We start from the raw sequence: 12,883 nt of genomic DNA, 5'->3' as shown, positions 1-12,883 counted from the left end.
TCTTATCAAGCATTTTAGCCTCCACCTTTGTTTCCCCTTCCCATCCCTTCCCATCCTCCCCCGCCCACCCACCCAATCCTCCCCACTACTCCCGCCCCCCTGCACCAAAGTTGTAAAGTTCATTTTTCGACAGAAAAACTTGTACATTTCTTAATTTCAGTGAGTCCACCTGTATCCTTATTTAAATGATTTGTTTTTCTCCTTCCCCTCCACAAATTATACTGGCATCAATACAGTGAAAGCAGGGGTTATACTGTTGGGGAGGGATATACAAAGCAACAAAGAAATAATCTTATAAATGTGTTACAAAAAATCGCATGGAAGGAAAAGAAAAACATGTGAATACATACCTTAACACAATGGAATTCTATGCCTCCATCCGAAAAAAATGACATTGCTCCATTTGTTAGGAAATGGAAAGGCTTGGAAAAAATTATATTAAGTGAAGTTAGCCAGGCCCAAAGAAACATAGGTCCCATGGTTTCCCTTATTTGCAATATCTGAGTCAACCAGAAAAGGTCAGATAAAGTGATGTTAGGGAAATGAACTCAAATAAATCATTTCTGTATGCCCAAAATGAGACAAATGAAGCTTAAACCACAAAAACAACTTCTTTTGTGATAGCCTCCAAAAGAAAATACCAAGAAAATATCAAGTAAGCACAGAAGTGAAGGACCTCTATGAGGTACACATAAATCATCTGAAAATAGACATTCAAACATATTTAATATCATGAGAAAACCACACATGCTCCTGTATTTGAATTAGTGACATTGAGCAATTTGGGAATTTCTCAAAAGCTACTATGTCCACATTCAAAGCAGTACTGATCAACATCCCTAAAACATATTTTAATGGAAGACAAGAAGTAATCAAAAAAGTCAGATAGAAATCTAGAAGAATCAGAAAGCAACACTTAGCAGGAAATTCATAGCAAGAATATCAATACTCCACTGCAAACTCTATTATTAAACACAGAGAAAAACCTCAAAATACACACAAACTCACACAACATACATATACAAATATATGCAAATATATGCACATATATACACAGATGTGTGTATACAGACATATACATACACACAAATATAAAAATAGAACTTGCACATAAACAGTCCTAAAGACCAATGGAATAGCATTAAAGACACAGAAATCATCCCAGAGATTTTTGGCCACCTAATTTTTGATAAAGTTGCCAAAATCATCAGAAAGAGGAAAGGGAAACTCTTCTCAATATGGTGCAGGTAAAAATAGCAATACATGCATGAATAATTTAAAGTATATCTTTATATTTCAACTTAAGCTGGAACCAAGTCTAAATGAAACAAAGGCCTCAAAGTAGGTTTATGTATCATGAAATATTTTAGTATGCATTAGGGGATGACAGATGGACTTGCATACTCAGGTCAAAATTTAGTACATAACAATCCAGTCACGACGAATCAAAGGAGGACTGAATATAAGGGATTGCATTCAACTGGAGAACTTTTGCATGGCAATAGTCAGAGGTAGAAAGATAAATACGGGTACAAAACCTACCATTTGGGAGGCAATCTATTGAACTCTAACTCTACCTCTAACATGCAATGGTGACAGACCTCACAAAATTAAATTTCCTCAATAACAAATTCACAAATCCTCAAAGAGAAAAACTGCATGATAAATAAGTGGGCTAAAGACACAAGAGAAACTTCTCTGAAGAGGAAATAAGAATGACCAGTAGACACATGAAGAAATGTTCATCCTCTAGAGCCATAAAAGAAATTCAAACAAAACAACATTGAGATTCCACCTCATCCCAATTGGAATGGCTATAATCAAGACTCTAATAACAAATGCTGGAAGGGGTTGTGGCAAAAGGAAACCCCACTATACGATACTTGGGAGTGTAAACTTATTCAACCACTTTTGAAAGCAGTATGGAGGATCCTAAAAAGACTCCACATAGAACTGCCCTATAACCCAGCAAATGATCACAAACAAGACCATACTAATCATGCCAGAACAACTGTGTTTAATGCAGCATTATTTATCATAGATAAGAAATGAAACCAGGCTGGGAAGGTGGCTCAGTGGTAGGGCGCTTGCCTTGCAAGCATGAGGCCCTGGGTTTGATTCCTCAGCACAACATAAGCAAAAAAGAAAAAGAGAAAAAAGCCAGAAGTGGCACTGTGGCTCAAGTGGTAGCTTGCTAGCCTTGAGCTGAAGATCTGAGCATTGAAAATTTACTTAACTTAGGGTAACATTCCTACAGGAACACTGATTTCTCACATAGGTATGGTTATGAGAATTATATGCCAGAGACATACCAACATTTGGAATACATAACTTGGATCAAGCTCAGGGTAAGAGGCTTGATGTCAATAGACCAATCAAGGATTCAATACTCATTGCCAAAGAAGACATATAAAAAATCCATGAAAACCTGAGATTAATTTTTATCATGATTGAGTAAAATCAAGAATTGAAGGCAGGAAAATTATCCTCACTTTTCAATTCCAAAAAACATAGTAATGTGCCCAGCATCCATTTAAGGGTTGTGAAACAGAGTAGGAAAAATGTACACCATTTCACTTTGTACACACACAAACACAAAGTTTGAATCAACAAATGGATGGGTAACAGAAATATCTGATCACAAACACAAATCAGTTCATATATATATATATATATATATAAAATGGCAAAGCTATGATTAGATAGATTTCAAAGAGACCAATGAACAAATAATATAGTCTCCTACACTGTCACAGATTCTCTCATGAATTTACAGGTTCTTTAGTATCATCTAGTTTTAAGATCCAGAAAAATTATGATTGCATAAGTAAGACATATTAGCATAGGAACAGAATTAGTAATCCCATTGGGTCACATTAAGTGTTCTAATAACCAATGAAGTAAGGACATATTACTGCCCCATCAAACATTATTCTCTGAAATTCAGAGTGAAAATTCATGATATTAGGAGTAGAGACTGAATAAAATCTAACTGGCTCTTATGTGGAAGGTAAAAAAATCAGAGATTTTGGAAATACCAGTGAGTATGTGGCATTGTTGATGAATATTGCATTACATTCATGTCTTTGGTTTTCGTTCTTGTTAGTCATTGGGCTTGAACCTTGTGCTTGGTCACCGTCCCCGCTCTTCAGATCTCTAATACTCTACCACTTGAGCTAGAGAGCCACTTCCAGTTTTGAGATGGTTAATTGGTGACAAGTATTCCTGAGATCTGATCCTCAGATCTCAGCCTCCTTCAGGTCCCTAATCAACCTGTATCAGGCTTTTTTTCTTTGTTATCCAAAGTGCGCTGATGATTTTTGAGCTTGTCTGTTCCCAACATTCATGCACCCTGCAGGTCTACCAGTAACTATGGCTTTCCTTAAGGCTAATGCTCTTGATAGTATTCGATTTTGTGGGGATTAGTTCCAGAAATGAATCTGAAAAAATCCTTCACTTCATTAATCTATAATTAGATCCTTATAGGTCAAACCATGAGATGCTAGTATTAATATCACCTGTCCTGGCTCAAGTGTAGTTTTCTACCCCCAAAATTGTTTCCCATGACATATTCCTTTTCCTCTGTATAACAGAGGATGAGAAACTCCCTAACCCCAAGAATAAATGTATTCTTTTGATCAAATTATAAATTGATCTGTTCAGTTTATAAACAGGGTGAGTTTTAGTCCTCGCTATAGTGAAATAGCAAATTGTTATCAAATGCAAGGGTGAATTTATCTATTACTATTACTCCTTCTCAACCATTTCTTCACTATATAAACTGCCAATTCATCCTTCACATAATATTGTAATATGTTTGACATACAGCAGACATTTTAATACAAATACTTAGTATGCTTACTACCTTTTCACAGGAAGAATATATGAGGCCTGACCATGCTGACAGGGTCACATAAATTCACCTTGGTTTTATGTTGAATAAGCTTAGTTTTATTTTAGATTGATTAGAGATGATAATTCTTAACATTGTTAGTACATCTAGAATATATTGTCTCACTTATAAAAAAGGAAGAGGTCTCATATTGGCAAGCAAGACAAATTACCTGATTCCAAATTAAATAAATGCTTAAAAAGAATTCCAAGAAAACGCAATTACTGTTCACTTTATTCTTTATTTGCCATCTTACCATGTCAGAGAGACTTAATGTTTCAAATTCCATAAAATCATAAATATAATCTATTTTGTGACTCTAGAAGACAAGTTCATTCTAGCAATTAAAATTCTTTACACAATCTCATGAATCCTAAGAGATAGCATAACTTTTCTAGTTACACATCTAATTTTGAATTTCCAATCTATACCATATCCAATTTGTATTTATATTTTATACAGGAATGTGAAATTTGAAATCCATGTATGTATTGCTGCTAAAATGCCCTAAATATATTATTTTAACATGTATATTTGTAAAGTGCAAATTGTAAATCATCTCGAGTCTCCTCAAATATTTTATACTAATGCGTGGAGTAAATTTAAATCAGACAGTCATGCCTATATTATTCATTAATGAATTTCAGAAGGAAGACATGGTAACGTACCCATAACTCTGTATATTTATCAATTAACCAACTGAAGATACTGCCATTTACACTATCATAATTGATGTGATGAGTGAATCCTGAAATCATGAAAATGGTTATAAAAGATTGGACCAACTTTTATCTATGGCTTCTCTCATTTAAATTGATTATAAGAGAATGAGAAGAACATTCAGATAAGGTAATTCTGATGTGAAATAATTTGGGTGGTTACATTTCTTATCGGTCCTAGGGAAACTTTACTTGACCTTTGCCACCAATCACAGGTTCACCAGTTCAGAAAGCAATACAAAACTTTGTTTGTAGTGACAAAATATATGGGTATATAGAACAGGAAGTTTGCGATTCATTTCTCTATTTCTTTACTGTGAATTTTAAGAGACAATAGTACATCATAAGGAGACTATTTTCTTTACCTGTTGTTGCCAGATGATTCGATTGTGCCCCAAACAAAACGGGCTAGGATCTTCCAAGGATTCTGCCAAAGGGAAAATTACATTATTGATTGAGGTGCTAGATTAGTTTGGCTCTAACATTATACATTGACAAAGAAAAACAACAAGGTTCATGGCCTAGAGAGCCTACCAAGAAACTTTTAGCTGGATAATGAAGACTGAAAAGAATGAGTTCTTAGCCATGTGCAAAAACATATCATTTAAATGGTTGACGTGGTTTTTAATCAGTTAAGATGGCATATTTTCATACATGTTATTGATATTAGCACACAAGGCAATCCAAGTTGAACAAAGAATTTTTAATTTCACTCCTAAAGGAAGAAATCATACAACAGCACAAGGTAAGTTGGGATTCAATAATAGAAAATGCAGAAAATTCAATAAGCTTTTTACCTTTATCCCAGTCTTCCTCAGAGGAAACATATTGCCATGTACTTTCAGAACTCTTGTATTGTTTCTCGTTCTATATGATGTTATCTACAAATAGAAAACTAGCATCACAGTAGGGTACAGGTGCAAATGGTCTACATTGATTTAGATTGTGTTTTAGTTTTCAGGCTTACCTACATCATCTTCAAGGGAAGATTTGTGCATACAAGTTGCAATATGTTCACTGAATTGATCTTGTGCAACAAGGTGGCAAGCATTAAAGGGACACGTAGCCAATTTGGCAGCAATATCAGGATGATTCTGTATAACAAATGTTCAACTGTGAAGAAACATTTTCAAATTTTCTCATTTTAGATTACTTTGGGCAGGATATCTACCATGGACTTGACACCACAGTATAGGCACTGTGCTAGTACATTCTTTTTTAATACATATTTTCATTTTAAAGATACTGTCCAGAGGGACTACAGTTATATGAATAAGCTAATGAGAACATTTCCTAAAGGGCATTGGTACTCTCTCCACTGTTGTTCCCCTAAGATCTTTTCCCTCCCCATCTCTTCTTCCCAGCTCCAGACTTCTATCCATCCCGCCCACACAGTTAAAATTGTAAAGTTCATTTTCAACATAGTGTATTGTATATCTCATTCTTACAATGGGTCAACCCGTATCCCAAAGCAGTATGGAGTTTCCTCAAAAGACTCCACATAGACCTCCTCTATGACCCAACAATCCCACTTTTGTGCATTTTTCCAAATGATCACATACAAGACCATACTAAAATTAGCATCATTATTTGTCATAGCTAAGATTTCCTCAGAAGGTAAATGGATTAAGACAATGTGGTAAATATATACAAAATGGAATTCTATGCCTCCATCAGAAAGAATGATTTTGCTCAATTTGTTGTAAATGGAAAGACTCAGAAAAAATTATATTAATTGAAGTGAACCAGGCCCAAGTAACATAGGTCTGTTGATTCCCTTATATGGAATAACTAGAGTATATTTAAGACAAGCAGAAATGTTCAAAAGCGATATACATAGGATCATAAAAAATGAATTTTACAATTACATAGGGGGGTTTAAGGCAGTAGTCAAGTGTAGTTGAAGAGGTGGGAATGAGGGGATGGTAGGGGAAAAATAAAAAAGGATGCAAAATGCTCGATGCCTCCATCAGAAAGAATGACATTGCCCCATTTGTTAGGAAACGGAAATATGTGGAAAAAATTATATTAAGTGAAGTAAGCCAGGCCCAAAGAAACATAGATCCCATGGTTTCCTTTTTTCCAATAACTACTATATGTCTTAGACAAGCACAAACTGTCAGATAAGATGTTAAGTGAAATGAACCCCAAGTTAAGGACAGAAGTGTTTTTTTCTTGCTATTCATTCTATTGTATCTATAAGGTACTGCATGATTTCTTTTTGTTCGTTTTGAATTTCCCTCCCCCATCATACAACCTGCATGTCAGAAGACCTGAGGAAGATGGAGGAACAGAAGCTGGAGGATAAACAAGCTCTCGCATAGAATGCAGTTTTAGTGTTCCAGTGAACAGTCCTAGGCTATAGAATCACACCAAGTGTGCCATCACAGTACAGATAGTTTGGCCAGAGGGAAAGTCCAGCCAGGAGATAGATCTGAGCACTTGCAGGTAGCTGCAGCTTCAGTGGCTGCACTGGAGGTGCAGACTTGGCCACCATACCAACAGACAGAGTCTGGAATATAGGCACCAGATGCTGTGAGCCAGTGGATTATACTCACCACCAGTAAGAACTGAAAAGGGGCAGAAATCTTTATCTTGTGGATCGCAGACCAGAGATGTCTCAGAAACCAAGAGTGTGGCTGGAGTAGAACCATGACCTCCTCACTCCTCATGATGCAACTGTGAGAAGGCTGCCCCTCCCCCACCAGAGATCTCCATCTTTGATACTGACAAAGGTGCTGCCAAGCAGCTAGCTCCAACTCGGGCCTTGGAAGAATACAAAAACAGCCATTTAGAAGGTCCCAGGCACCTGACCTGACCTGCCAGGCTCAGCTCCACCCAGGTGCAAGCTACCCTGCCCAGGAAGAGGGAGCTTTGCTCCTGGAGGCTTGTCTTTCTTCACTGGGTAAACAGAGTCCGACCCTGTCCCTCCCCACAGCAGCTTAGACAAAAAATTGGAACTCAGTCAACCCTGAGAATGGCTCCAAGCTGGACTCTGAGTTTTTCAGGAGCTAATCCATAAGAGAAAAGCTACTGATTGCTGATAGGTCTCACCCTACCCAAACATAGCCTTATCATATCAACCCCAAGCTAGAGGAAACAGACATCTCCTCTTTTGTGATACTCAAAGCAGATCTCCGTCTCACTGAACTAGCCTGGGGGGAAGACCACAAAATCCTGGGCAATGCAGGGCATATTTTAGCTGCTCAAACAGACTTAAGAAACCAATCAAACAATCGGAAAAGCAAACACCACAAGCAGACCAGAGACTCCACCAAGAGCCTTGATACAGACACAAGGAAGACACAATATTTTTCCTCCCACGTCCAAAAAAAAATCACAGAACTCTTTGTCAACCTTGTTTTATTTTTATTTCCTTTAAAAATGTTTTCTATTATTTTTAAACCTCATAATTTTTATTTAAGGTGTATGTGTGCGCACACTTTTTTTTGTAATCTTCTTTGACTTTTTGGTCCTTTTTTGTTCTATTTTTCTAATTTTTTCTTTTTTTTCTTTTCTCTCTCTTTCTTACATAATTATTTGCTGTTATACTTATCTCCAGATATATACCTGTAGTCGTTTATAAGACCTTATCCCCCATTATGTACATACTTAATTCAGAAAAGTATTACTCATTTCACAACCTCTGAGGCTTAACATTTTATTAGTAGTATTATCTCTTTGTTCCTATATAACTTTCAAATATTGCAATTTTAAGAATTTTTATTTTTCGTTTATCATGTTCCTTTTTATTTCTTTCTTCCTCTCATCCTATCCTTTTCTTCTATCAATATCATTTCTTTATACTTACATAATTTGAACTGTTTCATTTCTTAAATTTAAATTTTTGTTTTTCCATTTTTCTTATTTTTAATCTGCCTCCTATCATTCTTTGCAGTACATTTCCTCTCTGAGATTTAGACTTCTTTAACTTCACTCACCTTTAACCTCTCTACATCCCTCTAATCCTATTTTCCCCACAATTCTCCCTAAACTAATAACTTCTGGTTTGCTGAATCCCTCTTTGGTCTTCTTAGTTCCTTAATTCATGGTTGTTTGATGTTAAATAGATTGTATCTGTTGCACTAGATTGTATCTGCAGCCATTTTGACTGTGCAACTACAGGACTTTGGTTGATGCTTTCCTTAAAACAGTGCTCTAAAACAAAATTGTTGTTATTTTCACACAAAATGGACATAAAAAGCTGGAAAAACAAGAAAAATGGCAAGTCCAGGTATCTCAACTCCCACCCAGGATAAGCAGGTGACAAAATGTTTAATGAATAATTCAGAGGAGAGATCCCAAAAATCTCTAAAAACAATACATGTAAATGCGGTGAATGAAAATATTGAGAACCAGTAAGATATTGAGACTCGGTAAGATAAGGAGCAAGAGGAGGAAAACCAGAGATTAATACAGGAATCTCCAGAGTGTTAGCTAGCCACTCAAAATTTAACACAGCAATTGTATGAGGAGGCTTGGAACAGTCACAGAAAAATATAGGAATTGCATGAGCAGGCTGAAAACAGTCAAAGAGAAAGGAATTATGTAAATAATTGAGAAAATCAATGAGAAAGACAGAAATTGTGTGAGCAGGCTGAGGACACCCAAAGAGAAACACAGGAAGTGTGAGTTTGAGGAAGCTAATCAAAAACTAATACAGGAATTAGATGAGCAGGTTGAGAATATATGAAGATCAATAGAGGTATTTATAGAATCCATAAACAGACAGTTGAAGGAATCCAGGGAGACCATCAAGGGAATGCTGAATGGAGGAAAGGGAGTATAGGGAAACCACAACCAATCAACTAAGTCATTTGAGAATAAACACTTTACACAAAATTAAGAAAGTAAAGAAGTTCATACAAGAGCAAAAATTAAAGTACAGCAAAGAATTGTAAGCCATCAAAATCGATAAATTAGAAAAAAAGGTGATTAAAACAGTAGAAAAACTTGACAGTAGGATATACCATGCAGAAGAATGAATCTCAGGGTTTGAAGACATCCTAGATAACACAGAGAAAAACATAAAACTAACCAAGACAAATCCAAAAAACATGACAGATCTATTCAACATTTGTAAGACATCATCAGAAGGCTTAATTTGGGGATAATGGGTGTAGAGGAACACCTAGAGACAGAAGTTAATGGTCTAAGGAATTTATTTAACAGGTTACTAGAAGAGAACTTCCCTAACATTAGAAGTTCCCTAATATGCAAAAAGAAGCTGTTAGAACCCCAAATAGACTAGACCAGAACAGGATATTCCACTGTCACATTATAATCTATACAGGAGCAATTCAGACAAAGGAAAAGATCCTTTAAGCTATCAAGGTGAAAAGATCAATCACCTATAAAGGGACCCAATTAGAATCACCTCAGATTTCTCAGCAGCAACAATTAAAGCAAGAAGAGCCTGGAATGATGTATGCCATGCCCTAAAATTAAACAACTATCAACCAGGAATACTGTAAATTCTCCTTCATAAGCAAAGGTCAAGTAAAAACCTTCCATAGCAAAGAAAAACTGAACCAATAAATCTTAACCAAACCAGCCACACAAAAGATACTTAAAGATATCCTACACATAGAAAACCAACAAGACCAAAATTAAGTCTAAAGAAAGTGCACCTATACAGAGAATCTAAGAGCCATAGGAAGAAGACAGTTGAAACAGCCCTCAAAAAGGTGGATAACATGGCAGGAACTACCAAACACCTTTCAGTCCTAACTCTCAATATCAATGGACTTAAATCTCCAATTAAGGGACATACACTAACTAGTTGGATTAAAAAGCAAGAATCTTGTATCTGCTGCCTTCAGGATCCACACCTTGCCCATAAAAACAAATATACTTTGAAAGTAAAAGTCTGGAATAAAATCTACCAAGCAAAGAGCCCCCATAAACAGGCAAAATTTCAATACTTACATCAGAAAAAATAGACTTCAAATTAAAATTAGTGAGAAGAGATAAAGAAAGTTGCTACATATGAATTAAAGGATCTCTCCTTCAGGAGGATATTAAAAATTCTAAATATTCGCCTAAAAACAGAGCACCCAAATTTATCCAAGAAACACTACTTTTCCTCACGTCTCATATAAATCCAAAGACATTAATTTCTGGGGATTTTAACACACAATTATGCCTACTAGATAGATCAACTTAGCAAAAACTCAACAGGGAAACCGCCAATCTAAAGAACTGCATAGATCGACTAGATTTAAAAGACATCTATGGAATATTTCACCCAGCAGCACCAGAATCCACGTTTTTCTCAAGCACATGGGGCATTTTCAAAAACAGACCACATTTTTGTCACAAAGCAAACTTGTCCAAATTCAGAAACATTGAAATTATGCCCTGCATTCTCTCATGCCACAAGGGAATAAAATTAGAACTCAACACCTAAAGCCACCAAAGAAAGTTCTATAAGACATGGATGCTAAACAACGCACTGTTGTATGACCAGTCTGTCATTGAAGAAATTAGAAAGGAAATTCAAATGTTCATGTATTCAACAAAAATTAACATACAAATTACCAGTTCCTCTGAGACAGAGCAAAGACAGCACTCACAGGCACGTTTATATCTCTGAGTTCCTACATCAACAAATTGGAGAGATCTGAAACAAACAATGTAAAGAGACATCTGAGCCTCCTTGAAAGCGAGCAGCAAGATAAAGAAATAATGGTAATTAAATCAGAATTAAATGAATTACAACCTATATATATATATTATGAATTACAACCTATATATATATATATATATATATATATATATATAGGTTGTAATTCATTTAATGACTAATTACTAATTCTCACTAATTTTAATTTGAAGTCTATTTATCTATGTATATATATTAAATATATATATATATTTATTTATATATATAATTTTTTCGAAGAACCAACTTTGTTTATTGATCATATTTGTTGATCATATATATATATATACATATTTAAATACAAGATAATATCCTCTGCAAAGAGGGAGCGTTTTACTTCATTTTATACTATTTGAATCCCCTTTATATCTGTATCTTTTCTTATTGCTGTAGCTATATATATATATATATATCTATATATCTATATATGTATACATATATATATATATATGATCAACAAAACACAGTTGGTTCTTTGAAAAAAGTAACAAATTGGCAGACCTTAGACCCTTACCAAATCTTAGCAGAAAAAGAAGACAACACACACAAATAAATAAACTCAGAAATGAGAATGGAAACATCACAGGAAAAAAAAAAGACTCAGAACATTATAAGGAACTACTGCTCAAAACTTTATGCTAATAAGTTTGAGATTTTGGCAGAAATAAACCTATTCCTAGTAAATATCGACATACCCAAACTAAACCAAGATGAGTTACACCATTTAACAGGCACAGATCAAGCATTGAAATAGAAACAGCATTCAGAGACCTCCCATGTAAGAAAATCCCAGGACCAAATAGATTTTCAGAGGAATTCTAAAAGGCTTTCAAAGGAGTACTCACTCCAATACTCCTCCAATTTTTCAATTAATTTGAGGAGGAAGTACACTACCAAACTCTTTCTATAAAGCCATGATAAGCCACATCCCAAAAGCAGGCAGGAACTCTTCAAAGAAAGAAAACTATCGACCCATGTTTTTGACTAACATCCATGCAAAACTCAACAAAATTTTGGTCAATCAACTTCAACAATTCATAATCATACATCACCATCAATCAGGATTAATTTCAGGGATCCATAGCTGGTTTCATATACACAAATCAACTAATATAATTCATCACATCAACAAGACCAGGGATTAGAATCACATAGTTCTTTCAAAAGATACAGAAATAATGGCATTTGACAAGATCCAACATTCCTTTATGATGAAGGCTCTGTAAAAACTAGGAATCCATGGAACATTCCTCAAAACAATGAAGGCTCATTATTGGACTCAATGGTGAAAATTTAAAGTCATTTCCTCTAATTTCAGGAAGGAGCAAAGGATTCCCAATCTCTCCACTTCTCTTCAATTTAATACTACAATGCCAAGCTACAGCCATAAGACAAGATGCAAATCTAAAGGGCATTTAAATAGCATAAAATGAAGTAAAACGTTCCCTCTTTGCTGAGGATATTATTTTGTATTTTAAAAATCCCATGGATTCCACTCCCAAATTACTTGCGCTGATTCAAAACTTTGGCAGGCAATAAAATTTACCTTCAAAACATCAGTGAGTTTTCTGTATAACAACAATGAAACGAGAGCAGCTGAAATAAGGA

The sequence above is a fragment of the Dipodomys merriami genome, unplaced genomic scaffold, assembly GCF_024711535.1.
Source record: "Dipodomys merriami isolate MVZ:Mamm:240054 unplaced genomic scaffold, mDipMer1.0.p SCAF_18, whole genome shotgun sequence".
Classification (NCBI taxonomy): Eukaryota; Metazoa; Chordata; class Mammalia; order Rodentia; family Heteromyidae; genus Dipodomys; species Dipodomys merriami.
This window is presented reverse-complemented; position numbering follows the sequence as displayed.